Genomic DNA, 12,730 nt, shown 5'->3' on the forward strand with positions numbered 1-12,730 from the left:
TGAGCCACCATGTGGTTGCTGGGATTTGAACTCTGGACCTTCGGAAGAGCAGTCGGGTGCTCTTACCCACTGAGCCATCTCACCAGCCCCCTTTACTTGGCTTTTATCAAAAGTTTTCATTCATGTTCCATAATTTCTATGTAGAAGATATGAAAACAATAGTCATCTTTCTGAAACTTAATTCACTTGCTGATAGATACCTACCAATCTGCTTATCAAAACAGATAGGTCTCATTCCCTTCATTTATAAATTTCCTATAGGAAATTATAGAATGTCAAGTAAGTAGAACTAATAGGATAAAATAGAAGACAGTAATCTGCAGTAAGACTCCAATAGTAATTTAAATTTAGATTTTAATTTTCTAAAGGAGCAACCACTTAAAAACTACTTGCTAAAAGCAAATTAAAGTGCTAATTAAGAAGCATGGAGTTTTGCTGTTGCCTGGTATTTTTCGGTACCTCCACTCACTTAAATACTATTTGTAGGAAGGGCAACATCCTCAGTTGGTAAAGTATTTTCTTCACAAATTGTAAGACCTCAGTTCTGATCATGAGGACCCATGTAAAAGAGAGGTGTTGGTATCTCCTATCTGTGACTTCAGTGCTGGCAGCAAGGAATGGGAAAGCAGTTGGATCCAATGTATTTGCTGGTTGTGCAGGCATTAGCTAAAATAGCAAGCTTCAGCAAGTTTCTATGAGAGACACTGTCTCAAAAATAAGATGAATATCAATAAGGAAAACACTCAATCTCTAGCTTTCATGTGGGTGACTGGTTACTGGAGAGACTGTAAGTAAGTCTAATTGTAGAAGCATGAGGAACTCAGTTTGCATGACTATTTCGTCTAAAAACAATGTATGTGCACAATAACGTTTTGCCAACAACTGTCAAGTCTTCTAGGTGACATATCTCAGCACAAAAACTCTAAACTGCAGTTTGCAAGTTCCAAAAGACAAAAACTTTAGTTTGTGATCATATTTGGAGATCACAGAACTATATGAGGTATCACACAAATTTAATATACAACACTGAATTGGGTAAGGAAAAATGTTTGTGAGGCAAGCTGTGATACATAGTCAAATCTTGTCAAAAATAAATTTAAAATATTTCACATATGACATCTTTATGGTAGAAGGATTATGTATTAATATTCACAATTTTTATCATGTCTTAATTTTCAGTAAGCAATCATTTTAATTTAGAGGCATTATTGTCTGACAGATGTAAAAATAAACAATGGTAATAAAATACATAATATAAATGCAAAGGAAGCAATGAGACTACAGGCATTAAACAGAAGTTAAGTTGGAAACCTCTAAAGTTTAGAAGAGAAAGAAAAAAAACTGCATAAAATATGTTGAGAAGATCTAAATAAAAGCAAGGCGGTTTGACGCATAGTTCCTCTGTGTCAGCTGAGGCGTCTCAACAGAGAATCCTTAGGCGTTTCAATGAGCTGACAATGTACTCTGTAAAGAAACCCATTCTGAACTATGATCCCGGAGCAGTAAACCAAAGCTTTTAGTGACGTTGTATCAACCCGCATTACAGAATAATGTGCAGGTTGAGCAGCCCACCCAGTAGGCAGTACTTTCTCATGTCAAACACACATTAGGTTTTTTCCCACTAAAATGATTTTTTTTAAGATTTATTTTATTTCTTTTATGTATGTGAATACACTGTTGCTCTCTGAACACACACCAGAGGAGAGCATCTAATCCCAGATGGTTGTGAGAAATTCAACTCAGGACCTCTGGAAGAGCAGTCGGTGCTCTTAACTTCTTGGCCATCTCTCCAGCCCCTAAAATGATTTTAAGAAAAGGGAGAAGGATGCTGGCAATCAAATATGTATACTTTCAGGGAAAATATGACAATCCAGTTTCATAAGACTTGGTGGGTATAGTTTAACTGTTGGTCTAAAAGCCACTATAAAACTGATTAGAATCATACCTTTCAAATTCTGACAGAAATAAATAATTCAAGGTGAATGATAATAGTTATAAAGAAAAAAATGGGGATTTAGGAGTTAGAAAATATCTCCAACCCATATATAAAATGAAATATGTACAAATGCTAAGAATGGGCAACCAAATCATACATGAATTAATTGCTTATATAAGAAACTATTGACAGCCAATTTCAGTCTTCATCATGCTATAGTGATTACAATAAATAATGTTAAAGAGAACTGAGAGTATGGTTCTGGGAAAAGATTTGAAGAGTTAATAGTTTTCAACTGTAGCCAACTCAGACTTGGTTACTTAAAATAAAACAAACAGAGCCGGGCATGGTGGCCCACGCCTTTAATCCCAGCACTCGGGAGGCAGAGGCAGACAGATTTCTGAGTTCGAGGCTAGCCTGGTATACAAAGTCAGTTCCAGGACAGCCAGAGCTATACAGAGAAACCCTGTCTTGAAAAACTAAAAAACAAAACAAAACAAAACAAAAACAAACAAACAAAAAGTCTCTATTTAAGAGGCTAGATTTATACACATGAATTTATACAATCAAAACTATTATTTTACTGATATTTTTATATATTATATATTATTTACTCATATTTTATATATATTATTTTACTTATTAAAGATAATGTGTAGAGTAATGATTACAGATAAGCAAAATGTAACATTACTCAAAATGTAGTAAATGAGTCTTTTAGGTTTATGGTAGTATATTAAAGAATATTTGAAAACAAATGAACAATAAGAACCTCCCTTCTCCTTTTAAGAGAAAAACACATATTGCATGTTAATGTCTCCAGGTAAAGAGCCTATGGTTATGAATTTTATCTGTACATTTACATGTGATTCAGAAGGAAAAATTGAATGATGAACTTTAAAAAGCTGGAAAATTTTTCATAGCAAAAATCAACCCTTGCCTCTTCTACACACACACACACCCACACACCCACACACACACACATTTCTAGTGTAGGACATAAGTAGAAAAATTGACATTTTGTTTCAGAGATGATTATGGAAAAGAGATGCGAGTAGTGCATTCCTGAGATAAAGGAGGAAAGCTAACAGCACATGGGTATCTGAGGAGCATCTTACTGGTCACAGCATCTCTAGGGGAGGTGCACTGACAGTAGAGGAGTTCAATATCCGCTGAGAGAAGAGTTGCTCACTACATTTGGATGCACTGTACATTAGCGGTGCACCCTACATCAGTGTTCACCCTACATCGGTGTACTCTCTACATTGGGGATGTATTTCCCACTCACCAACAGATAAGTGGCATCTACTACATCGTCTCCACTTTTATTTGTTATCATTTAAGCCACTCGGTAATTTGGAAAAGAGAAATGGTGGACACTATAAAGGTAGATGTGCTTCCCACTGCTTTAAAAACAGTATTTCAAGGACAGCAATATGGCTCAGTGGGTGAAGAGGTCTGACACCAAGCCCAATGACCTGAGTTAGCCCTCAGGACTCATATGATGGAGAGAAAGTACTGACTCCATCAGGTTATCTTCTAATCTCCACAAATGGGCCACGGCATGCTACTTGCACACACACCCACACAAAACCAACACACATGAATTCAAACTAAATAAAATACAAATGAATTAAAACATAATTTATTCAATACAAATTTGTCATAGGAAATACTTGGGATCATCTTACTTATCAGGGACACATAGGTTATACCATAATTGTCTCAAGATGATATATCCTTCAGTCAACACCATCTCCAGAGTACTGGAGGTAGGTATCTATGGTAAAGGAACTAGTAAGAATACATAGGAAATTTAATGCAATGATGCTTCACCAAATTTGAAAACTAAAATCAGTGCAGTAGACCAGACACAGATGATTGCAACATTTGACAGTTTTTAAATAGGAGAAAATTCTGAATGAAAGCTTTCCCTTTCTTGTGTTTGGTGCTTTGACCCATTCTTAAAAGAATAATAGCTGCATATGTATCAAAAGATGGCCGAGTCAGCCATCACTGGAAAGAGAGGCCCATTGGACTTGCAAACTTTATATGCCCCAGTACAGGGGAATGTCAGGGGCAAAAAGTGGGAGTGGGTGGGTAGGGGAGTGAGGGGGAGGTTATGGGGGACTTTTGGGATAGCATTGGAAATGTAAATGAGGAAAATACCTAATAAAAAAAGAAAAGGAAAAAATTTAAATTAAAAAAAGAATAATTATTAATATGCAAGGCAGTTAAGTTACCTATTTAATACTAACCTAGAAAATTCCTAAAAATCTAGTATTTTAAACAGGTAACATTCACATAATATTAAAAATTTTAATTAATATGTCTAGCAAATAGATGTCATAGAAGCAATATTTCCAAAGAATGCAAATATTCACAATTGTTTTTCATTAAGATAGATAAAACTGAATATACTATTTCTTTCTTCTCAGTGCTAGTGAGTCAAACATCTATGTAATACTCAACCAATACTACAAATTAAGAGTTTAATACTAAAAAATTAAATTATAAAACTAATTGTAACATATCAGCCCAACTATAACTAGTTCTCTACAGCAATAGAACAAAAGGAAGATAGAGAGAAAAATACATTCACAGTTTTTGACTGGCTTACTCACTGGAAATTTTAATATTGAAAGCAAACATTTAGTTTAGAAAAGTCCAGTGACAGTACTGATGAATCCTGTCTACAGATTCCACTGAAAGCGCATTGCCAGGAGCCACATTGAAAGAGACTCTTGGACCTTTACGATACCCAATTCTACTTGAGTATGAAATTCACACTGCCTGTTCTTAAGTAGAAAAAAGGGAAACCTCAAACAGTTACTTTTTATTCTTCTTTATTTCAAGTTGCCTGGTTTTTAACTGCTTTGTTTGGGGACTCCCAGCAGAGCGACGAGGACTTCACTCCAGATTGCTTTGTGGCACACACTTTCTTTGTTCATGACTCTCTTAGAGATACACCTGCTAAGGATATCTACATTTTTATTTTCTTTAATCTTTCAAAACCCTAGAATGGGATACAATGCTCTGGTGTCTTTTTATTAGGTCAATCAAGTTAAAACTTTATTCTGCTTAAACTTTTGAGAGTTGAACTTCTACTACAACTTTAATGTTTGGCCGCTAACCTACATGTTTTGTCTGGTATTAAATATATTTAAAGAATATATCTCCACATTATGAATGCTGACACACACATTTTCAAGCCCTCTAGTTACATAATGATTACTGAATAATTTCTATATGCTAAGCACTCTTCTTAACACATCAATTTCTCCAGTTAATTCTCAGAACAAGGCAAAGACATTATTTTTTATTGTCACCATTAGCACAGAGGGACACAGCACAACTTCTAACAAAGGTATAGACAGATTTACTGAGCAAATAATAGACCAAGGCTTGAAACAAAACATTGGTCTTTGGAACTTAAGTTATTAACAACTGCTGTTTTTCCTAACCAAAGGAAACCAGTGATAGCAACCTAATAACTGCGCAGCTGATTTTTTGCCTTCTTAACCACAGTTCAACAACAAAATAACAACAAAACAACAACAACCACAACCACAACAACCACAACCACAACAACCACAAACACAAATGAAGTCATAAATGAGCATACAGGTTGCTAGAAGCAGTTTCGTTAAAACAATGAAGCTAAGCTTTTCTGAAGATGTAAGCCATTCTTGCTCAGTCCATTCCCAGTGTCTAGTATTATACTAAACGTGTAGCAAACCAAGTAAAATCATTTGTTGTATAAGTGATTTAATGAAAGAGGAAACATGAGAATTAGCAGTTTTGCCAGTTTTTCTCCTGGAATACATACACGTTTTACTTTCATCATCCAAGCATATCCGTGTAGGTTGGGAATGTTTTTGGAATGGATTCACACCTTCTGCTCTTCACCTTCAACAACATTTCCCTGAGCACTGTCACATGTGTTCCACTGGTAAGTCCATGTTATGTTCTATGTTTGAACCACTCACTGAACTCTTCTGANAAAAAAAAAAAAAAAAACACTTTCAATATAAACATATTTTATGTTTTGAAAGAAAATCCCATAATTCCAGATAATTATAATGATTAGGATATTATGCAGTAATACTTAAGACTCCTTTTGGGAGGCAGGGAGGCTCCTCTTAGATTATCAGCCATGTCAAGATGAAACTGAATATCTCCTTCTCAGCCACCAGATGTTAGAACCTAATTGACCCATGGATCACAGCTTGTTCAGTCTGCTTTCTTATGAAGCCCAGAACCACCAATTCAGGGATGGCACCATACACAATGTGATGGGCCCTACATCCCAATCTTATGGAAGTATTTTCTCTATAGAGGCTCCCTCCTCTCTAAGGACTGTAGCTTCTGCCAGGTTGATGTAAACTGGCCAAAATGCAAGTTTGTGTTACTTATAAGTGGTAGAAGCAACAAACAGGATTTCCCCATGAATAAAGGTGTCTTGAACCATGGCAGAGTGACACTGCTGTTTTATAGGCTAAGAATAACTGAAGAGAAACACAAGTCTGTTTTAGGATGCATCGTAGACGTCAATCTCAGGATTCTCAACTTAGTTATTGTGAACAAAATTAGAGAAAGATAGTCCTGAACTGTCAGATACTACTGTATCTCAGTGTCTGAGTCCCAAAAGATGTAGCAGAATCTGGAAACTTTTCAGTCTCTCTAAAGCATATGATATCTGCCAATGTGTCAGACCATCTTTAAATAAGAAGGTAAAAAATGCAGCAACAAAGTACACAAGATTCAACACCATGCTACTCAATGGTTGTGTCCTACAACACAAACACATTTAGCTTGGAATAAACAGTGTACTAAGAGAAATAAGGAGGCACTGCAGAATACACTAAGCTTTTGTCTAAGAGAATGAAGGAAACCAAGAATATGATAGGAACAGCTTGTCAAGAGTCATAGTCTGTCCTCACTGAGGATCTTCTACATCTGAGTCTCGTCAAAAATAACTCTTCAAGTGTAACAAATATGGCTTCAGACCTTGAATCCACAAACCAACCAACCAATCAATCAATCATCAATCAATCAAGTGAACAAAAAATATTTTAGTCCAGAAATCCCAATTCAGAAACCAGTGCCCCGTTTGGAGATGATTCTCCTTTCTAACCTCCCAGGTGCATCCTGAGCTCATTTCTGTGTTACCACTTCATCATTGTGCCCACTCCAAGCAACCGGGTATGTTTTGGTTTACTTATGTAGTCTACTTGTGCTTTATTCTTGCCCTTCATGTCCATTTTCTATATCTAAGACATAAAATTTTACTGTAAGATATTAATCAGGTCTTACTTCTACATAATTGACTTCCCTTTGTCTTTTGGATATCAATTGTATTCCTTTTAGTGCCCCAAACCAAAAGGCACTGTTAATCCAATCACAGGTAATTTTTGCTCCATTTTGCTGAAAATGCTACCCTAATTGTAAGGTCCTGACTGGGAATGTTGTTTGTTAAAACTATTTTACTCAATACCTTCTCTGGTCATTTCCAAATCTCTCTAGGTTTCATTCTAAAAGCCACTTCTAATAATTGCATACTTCCTTCTGATTGGGAATGTCTTTTAGTATTTTACTATGTCTTCTGGAAGCTTTCCCCTACTATTTCGCAGCACAGTGTGATTTTCAGCAGAGAATTTGCATCTAGTCTTCTTGAATTTGAATTCTCAATATGCTATCAGCTACTCTGAATGGCTTTTGGAAATTTCTAGTGATTAGTGTATTCCAACTTCTTTTATTCATAAGAACATATCAAATTACTTACCTAAAGAGATGGATGAGAATAATAAATGAGTTAGTACATTAGGTACTTGAAATATATTACATCTCCAATAACTGTGAAATCCATTATTTGTGAAATTATATTGCCCTAAATAACTATTAGATAACATTTTTTTTTTGTTCCTTTTAGCATGCCATGTGAGGTGAGCACCCACCAGCTTTCCTGGTTACCAAAAATATGCTATTAAGGAAGCATTCCAGCAAGTACTTAATGCATAGGTTGACTCAATATATAAGTCCACCTATGAATAGAATTAAAGAAATTTTTCAAGGAGAATATAATACGTACCATATATTTTAGGAAAATAGGTCTTTATACATATAAGTTCACAGAATAATTAAAATTTGATTCACTGTTTTGAAGGTTCGCTGGGTATAAAGAAACTATTGATAATGTATCCATGCAACTCTGTCAATTAAAAAAAATCTTAAGAAAATTTCTTAGCTAGTTTCTTGTTATCTTGCATTAATATTTTTTAAAATTCCTGACTTTAAAAATTTTGATGACTCTCAGGAAAAATTGATTCAATGTTTCTGAGTTTTATGAAGGCTCTTCACCATTCTCAAAGTTAACAAAAAGTTTCCTCAGGGTAAACTTACTCCAGGCGACTCTTAAGAACCTAAGCTTCCGCCAACTCACCTTCTTCTGTCATTCTGATTTCCCCGAAATGCTCTTTTAAAAGATGTGGTCTTTTACTTCACAATCAGTTTAGTGGACGACTTTAAGAAACGCTCTATACCCGCTATCTAATGACCCAATGTGTATGTGACACTTATGTCGAAGAATTATATTAGAGACTTATTATTCACAAGTTTTAATTGTAAATACTCTATTGAGATATGATTACCATGTAAAAGTTCGTATATTTAATGAGCAAAAACCGTGGTGGTTTGAATGAGGAAGGTTCACCACAGCTTCAGACATTTGAACACTTGGTCTACAGATGGTGGCACTTTGTGGGAGGTTGTAGAAACATTAGGAATTGGAGCATCGCTGGAGTAAGTGTGCCACTGTGCTAGGGGCAGTCCAAGAGAATTTAGAGTGTTATCCAGCTTCCAGTGTGCTCTGAGTTAGAGTTAAAGGTGTGTTTCCTCATTGTCTTGCTCTGGACACCTGCCACTATCCCGTTCCTGCCATTATTGTCCTTCCCTCTGGAACCATAAGCCAAAGTAAGCTTTTTTCCTATTGATTTTGATTTGATGTTTTATCACTGAAGCAGAAAACTAACCAACAAAAACATAAACACTTTGGTATACAAATGTGAAACAATCAATACACCACACATATACATATATTAACTGCTACTGCTACTAGTAATAATTCATGGCCTTAAAAATCTTTATTTCAGTATATATTTGCAGAAAAAAAGGCAGAAAAATTCTGTACAATAAAGATTCTGGGTTGCTTTGCTTTTATTTCTTCAGGGATATATTCATATGATTCTTCATGATTTTAACATTTTATTTGTAATTGTTTTAATGAAATGAATACATTATATCGTATTGCTTTTATATAAGTCCATATCATACAATAGTTAATTGGACCTAATTAACATTGACTGCCCTTCACCAATTTACAATGTTGTAGTAAGAATACTTTACACTCAGGGATTTTTGAGAAAACCATGCACTGTTACTGACTGTAGGTATCCTTTTGTGCTTGTATCAATTTTATCTACTGCTTTTATCCAGATGGAATCTTGTGCTCTTGACCATCATCCCCACAATGTTCTCCTACCCCCAAATCTCCGATAAAAACAATGTGAGGTTGCTGGTAACCAAGATACCCACCATATCTTCTAACCCTCTAGCATTGGTAACCAGCATTCCCACAATGCTCTTTCCATCCGAAGTTTGTTAGACTATAAATGTATCTTTCCAAGCCTGATTTATTTCATTAAGCTTAATGTTATTCACATTCATCTATATTGTGGGAAATTACAGTGGCAGAATTCTGCTTCTCCTTTCCTTTCCATTCTTTTTTCATGACTCTCTCTCCCTAGTTTACTTACAAGGTAGGCAGGGTCTCATGTACTACAGCTTTCCTTGCAAATGACTTCTACCTCAGAACCATCTTCCAAATGTTGAGATTAGAGATAGTAGCGGCAAGGAGCATTTTGTCAAGACAAAGTGTAGAGCAGAGACTGAAGGAAAGGCCATCCAGAGACTGCCCCACCTGGGGATACATCCCATACACAGCCGCCAAACGCGGACATGGACATTATGTGGATGCTAGGAAGTGCTTTCTGAGAGAAGCCTGATATGGCTTTCTTCTGAGAGGCTCTGTCAGAGCCTGACAAATACAAAGAAGGAAGCTCGCAGCCAACCATTAGACTCAATTCGGTGGGTCCCCAATGGAGGAGTTGGAGAATGGAAAGAAGGAGCTGAGGGATTTGCAGCCCTATGGAGGGAGCAACAGTGTTAACAGGCCAGACCTCCCAGAGCTCCTGGGGACTGGACCACCAACCAAAGAATACACATGTAGTGACCCATGGCGCTGGCCACATATGTGGCAGAAGATAGCATTGTTTGACATCAGTAGGAGGAGAGGCTCTCAGGCCTGAGGGTGTTCAATGCCCCAGAGTAGGGGAATGCCAGGGTAGGAGGATGGGAGTGGGTAGGTGGGGGAGTACCTTCATAGAGGCAGGAGAAGGAAAAAGGGGGCTTCCGAAGGGGAGACCTGGAAAGGGGAAAACATTTGAAATGTAAATAAAGAAAATATCCAAGAAAAAAAATGAAGTAAAAATACGATTGAAAAGTTAAAAAAACATTGACTTTTCTTCACTCTAAAGCAAAAATTGTAATTTTTTTCTCTTCCTCTTTGTGTGTGTGTCTTAGAGAGTAAATGTAAATGCAACCCTGTTTTATAATAGCTTAATTTTCTTCTTGATTTTCTATACTTAGTGGGGGCAGAAATTGGGTAATCAATTAAACCCTAAAATCTTGTAGCTGAATATCACATAGAAAGATACCAAACTTTATGTCTCCTTGATATAATTAATGAGGGCATCGTCAGTGTTCTTAAGTCTGTATAGACTTAAGTCTATGTAGCACGTGCTAAGTGTAAGGTAATGCAAAGGCTTGACCAGATGAGGTTTTTAAGGGCAATATCCATTTTTCAAAATTAAACAGCTGACATTTTGTAGGCACAAAGGCTCTGGTACTGTTCATATTATTGATTAAAGTGATATTTTAAAGTTATTATGGTGCAAACAAGCTCATTGAAATGGAAAACTACATTTTTTTATAGTTTTAAATTAGAACACTGAGAGTACAGATGTTTGATACATCACCAGTTGAATGTTTATATTGATATTCAAAGGTTCTTAAATAAGATTTTGTTCCTTAGAGTACCATCTTGAGGTAGTTTTGAGACGACTTAGATTAGAAAGCAGATGGATGGGCACTGGCTGATGGATCTTTGGCCATTTTCTATCTGTGCAGAATAAATACATTGTAGGCCCAACCCTAAAGTCTCCTCCTCTCTAGACATGATGACAGGCTCTGAATGTAGCTCAATCTTATTTAACAGTTTAGAAACTTGAACTTTCTGGAACATAGTCTTTCCTGGGTTTAAGTCAAAGCAGGATGAATTCTGCTAATCTGTCCCAACTATCAGTGCATCCAAATATACAGTTCCCAGTGTGGATCCTTTAATCACTATGACCTGTATTGTTTCAAATGACAAAGATGTATCATTTCAAATCATCTGCCAATTCACATCTTCTGTAGCCTTTGTAATAAGGAGTAAATTTAACAAAGGCAGTGGTCATACTGCCTATACCAGGAGTAGACAATTTGGAATAATGACAAGAATGCACCTGGAAATAAAATGTAATTAGAAAGCATTAAAAACCATAAGCAATTTGTGGAAAATGGTTAGGTTACATACTATAAGAAAACCTTATTTATACTAAGTAAAATTTAATCTTGTATCTATAGTTGAGCACAGCTTTTGCATAGGAAAATAAATATGAATATATTAAACTGAGAATGCTATAATATCGCAGGAAGGCATTTTAAATATTTTAACTGTGGTTTCCTCATTAATAGCTTTATTCTAAGCAAATAATATTCACTGTTTTTTTTTTAAATAAACATGTCAGTCAATTCAACTCCCTCTCTTTCTTTCTTTCTTTAAAATGTTGTAATTTACAAGTGGCTCAGTCATTCATATTAATGATACACACATTTTGCACATGTACCCATTAGAGTCAGTGCAAACCTCATGTGAATATGTATATGTAAGTGTAATGTGTATGCAAATACTACTGTTTTAATATGAAATAATATATTATTTGTTAATTTGTGTATATGTATGTATATATATATATATATATATAGTGCATCTGTTTATTGTTGTGTGTACATGAGTGCTAGTGTAGACATGAGTATTGGATTCCCTGGAAGAGTGCGGTTCTCCTAACCACTGAGGTCTATACCCTTATGGTGAGACTTTGTTTATTTTTAGTGGACTATTTGCAAATTAAAATTTTTGATATTAATTATATTCCCTATTTTTAACACAATATGTTGTGTTACTATAGTGATATATAATTATTATGTTCAAAATCAAAGGTTTAAACATTTCCCGGTTATTTACCATCATGGACTGACCCTGTGGATGGGAAAGTGGGGTCCACTAAACCAAACCTTAAACTAAATAAAGTGATTAGAAATCCTTTAAAAAATGACAACATGGAGTCGTTTTCTAAGATTTGTGGCAAATTGTTATCCCTTAAAACAACTGTAGACTTGCTATTCCTATTACATGCATGCTACCCTTCATGCACATGCTTATGAACACTGGGTTGATACATGTGAATACAAGGTATATCATTATGACCTCCATTACATTGCCTTAATAATTCACTCTGATTTCAGCTCCTTGGTCCTTCAAATAGCATTTGTCATGACAAAAGGGAGTAGTAGGGAGGAAACCCTTCTCAGTCAAGCAAGCACTGAGCCGAGAACAAGCTTGGAAGTTATCAA

General features: G+C 35.7%; 1 protein-coding gene across 15 annotated transcripts in view; it reads right to left on the reverse strand.

Moving 5' to 3' along the window:
- Positions 1–12,730, reverse strand: part of Lingo2 (leucine rich repeat and Ig domain containing 2) — a 1,160,577-nt gene that overhangs the window by 668,663 nt on the left and 479,184 nt on the right. Inside the window, exon 2 of one of the 15 annotated variants that reach the window (XM_029476373.1) lies at positions 5,766–5,934. The exons of the other annotated variants lie outside the window; for them this stretch is intronic. The gene's annotated coding sequence lies outside the window, so the exon portion shown is untranslated. The remainder of the gene's footprint in view (positions 1–5,765; positions 5,935–12,730) is intronic. 15 annotated transcript variants of the gene reach the window in all.

Source organism: Mus caroli, chromosome 4 (genome assembly GCF_900094665.2).
Source record: "Mus caroli chromosome 4, CAROLI_EIJ_v1.1, whole genome shotgun sequence".
NCBI lineage: Eukaryota > Metazoa > Chordata > Mammalia > Rodentia > Muridae > Mus > Mus caroli.